We start from the raw sequence: 3,885 nt of genomic DNA on the forward strand, positions 1-3,885 counted from the left end.
CTACTTTTTTTCTTTCGCTTGGTATATTTATTTCCATTCTTTCACCTTATGATAGTGCCTATCCTTGAAAGTGAGATGAGTTTCTTGCAGACAGAAAAAAAAATATGGGTTTTGTTTCTTAATCCATTCACCTAGTCTGTGTCTTTTGACTGGGGAGTTTAGTCTGTTAATATTTAAAATTATTAATGAAAGATGTGTATTGAAACCTAACCTTTTTATTTCTGTTCACATTCTTGATATAGCTGTGTTTTTCCACAGTTATACCTTCATTGAATTTCTTTCTGCAACCCCTTGGGTATAGTCATTCCTTTCTTCAGCTCTTTGTATTGTTTCCAGAACTCTCTGAAGGGCTGGTTTTGTGGACATGAATTCCTTCAGCCTCTTTATGTCATTGAAGATTTTTCTTTCCCCTTTGACTATAATTGACTTTTTTTCTGAGTGTAGTAATCTCTGTTGGCTTCTGTGGTCATTTAAAACTGAGAATACTTTGTTCCAGGCTCTTCTGGCTTTCATAGTTTTCTCTGAAAAGTCAGCTGTAATCCTAATGGGTTTTCCTTTATATGTGACTTGTTTTTCTTTTGCAGCTTTCAGTATTGTCTCTTTGTTCTATACATTTAGCATTTTTACTGTGATGTGCTGTGGAGGGCTTCTTTTCTGGTCCTGTCTGTTTGGTGTTCTATATGCTTCTTGTATTTGTATGGACATGTCTTTCTTTAATTTTGGGAAATTTTCAGGAAATAGTGGTGATTCCCCTGGTATCTGGGGTGCCAAGACAAGAAATGGGACAGTACCCAGGCTAGGAGGAGAGACAGGCAGGGGAGATGGGAGGGTGAATGAGGCTGGAGGAGTCAAGGCATTGGAGGGCCCAATGGACTTATCCAGGAGAGAGGCTGGTGGATTGTGCAGGACCAGGGAAGCAGAGGGAGGTGAGGGCAGAACCGGGCCCATAGGGCTCCTGGGGGCTGCGAGAAGGAACTGCCATATATTTTCTTTTTAAAAATATTTTATTTATTAATTATTATTATTATTTTTGTGTGTATGAGTATATTGACTGCATGAATATAAGTGCATCTGTGTCATGCAATGCCCACTGAGGTCTGAAGAGGGTGTTGGATTCCCTGGAACTGGAGTTACGGACAGTTGTTAGCTGCCATGTGGGTGCCAGGTACTGAACCTGGGTCCTCTGGAAGAGCAGACTCCACATATTTTTAATCAAAAATCAAAGCATCTAAACTGAGAGTGTCATTCAATGATGGACTACCTGTCCAACTTGCAAAAGACCTAGATTCAATCCACAGCACTGAAAAAAAGAATAAATGTGTCATGTGGTAATTAGAGAATAATAAGCAGTTCAATCTTGAACATATTTAGTTGTCATTTTTTTATAAGTCACTGATCCCATTTAAATATGGATAATTAATGGTTAAAATAAATCGTAGCCTAAAGAGTAACACTGATCTTGGTTATTAAGTAGCTCTTTTGCAGCTGGCCACTTAAGTGACTAAAAACATGTATGTGATGAATATGAGTGTTTTTATTTTTGCAAAACAGTTTTGTTTCATGCTTAGGCTTCATGTATTGCTCCCGTGGTGTTTGTTTACATATGTGACATGGCTAGTTTTCTTTCATTAGTGATAGATTATGAATGTACAAATTACCACCTGCATTTCCAGCCTCAATGAGTTTAGCCATCATGCTGAATATCAAAATTCACCCTTACCTAAGCAAATTAGGTGGGAATCTAATTGCCCTCATCTTCCTTAAGTTTACAAATAATAGCAAATGACAGTACCCATGGAAAGTCAAGAGACTATGAAACTGTCATCTCAGAAAAGGAAAATACACCATGCCAGAAACATAAAAGATAAATTAATGCAATAAAATTTGTGTTTAGACATAAACTGCATATCATCTATAATAAATGTTGGCCCATTTATTTTGATATTTCCACTTACATCAGAATGTCTTGCTTCCTAAATGTTCTAAAACCAGTTATAGTTTAGTAGGCAGGGCAGTAGATCTAAACCAGTTAAGGAAATAGAATTCTACTGTAGGGAGTATTTTAATTGTTACATTATAAAAATGAAATGAGAGGGAGAGAAAGAACTCACTTGAAGTGTCAGAAAAGCAGTGCATCTGTGATAGCAATATTCACGTGTGTTGAAGTATGGGTTGTTAAGGTAAAAGACAGTAAAAGTTTGTGGATCTTGAGACAACATATCAATGGGCCTTTTTTTTTTTTTTTTTTTTTTTTTTTTTGGTTGTTAGCCTCTTTCTTTATTCCCTACTTATACATTGGCTCCTTGATTTCAGTAATAATGTCATTAAACTTTCATAGTGCAAAAGTCAATGGTGTGGGTAATAATGCAAAGTTGTAAATGAAATACAATGTAAACTATTGGGTTTCATGCCAACAGCAGTATTTACATCCATATATGTAACTTAATCCCCAATCAAGTAATATGGCCAGCACATATATGCATAGATTTTTGTATCAGATTAAACTGTATTTTGAGTTTAAGAATTTAATAATAAAGTTACACATTAAATACTTGTTATATTAATAAGTATATGACATTTTCAGATATTCTGCATTTGTTAATTTCAGTTCATAAAGCAAATGTTTGCACTAAAATAATATAAAAGTTATTAGCACTAAAAGCAGAAGTGGCTACACTGTAAAAATGACCATAAGTTCATCTTATTACTCCACATATTCCCTTGCAACATGATGTTACATATCCTCTCATCAAGAAATAGCAAATTATCTCTATTAGTGCAGTAATGGCACTTTTCTCTTGAGGGTAATCAACAGCTATCTAATTGGACTTAAGGCCTTCTCAGTGGGTGAGAATTCATGCCTGGTACTGTAAACATAGCAAGTATACATGGCTGGAGAGGTCATAGCCTCTAGAGAAGAACCTACTTCTGTCACTTCTGTAGAGGAGTGTCATTTCCTACTATACTCTGAGTACATATCCCTTTGTTTACAGACAAGTGTACCTCTCACCACTCATCAAAGAATCTTTTTGCAACAGGTGGAGACTATTACAAAGTTCCACAACTGGTTAAATGCAGAGAATAAGTGACTGAGATGCCCAGCTCTAAGTGATATATCTACAATGCAGCCTCTACACCTAAGGCTCAGGGAATGGAAGGAATGTAGGAACCAGAGGGACAAGACACCTGCTGATAGTTAATGCATTCTAGACATGGTAGGGAAGCTACACCAATGAAATCTCCACAGTGTGGTAGTTTAACAACATCTGCATAATGACAAAACCAGTTGACATACTAAGGTGGATGGGGTATATATCACAGGGTCCTACCTCAAAATGAAGAGCTACAAGCAAAAAAACAGATGCTGAAGCAGGGAAAATCAGTTTTCTCCAGGGACTGCCTCCCTGAAATGTTATCTAATCTCAAGTTAGCACCCCTAAACACAGGTGAGTACCAATACAGAGACTCAGTGCATTATACATACATACATATATATATATGTATATTTATAAATGTATGCATGTATGCATGTATAACAATAACAAAAAAGAGGACAAGAAACTGAGAGGGAGTTTGGGGGAGACATAGGAGGAGTTGGAGGGGGACTGAAAGGGATGAAAATGCAAATAAAATACTCATGTATAAAATTCTCAAAAATTAAAGTTTAAGGAAAAAGAAATAGCATCTGGAGGTGGTTGTGGTAGCACATACCTATATTTTCTCCTGCTTTTGAGAGGTGGAGGCAGGAGAATCAGGTATTCAAAGCCTACCTGGGCTACACAGCAAGTTTGAGGCCAGCCTGGAGCTATATAAAATTCTATTTAAAAAAAAATCTACAGTGGTTGGACAGATGACTCAGTGGTTAAGAGCACTGGCTGCTCTTAC

Source organism: Nannospalax galili, unplaced genomic scaffold, assembly GCF_000622305.1.
Source record: "Nannospalax galili isolate Female #2095 unplaced genomic scaffold, S.galili_v1.0 scaffold102, whole genome shotgun sequence".
NCBI lineage: Eukaryota > Metazoa > Chordata > Mammalia > Rodentia > Spalacidae > Nannospalax > Nannospalax galili.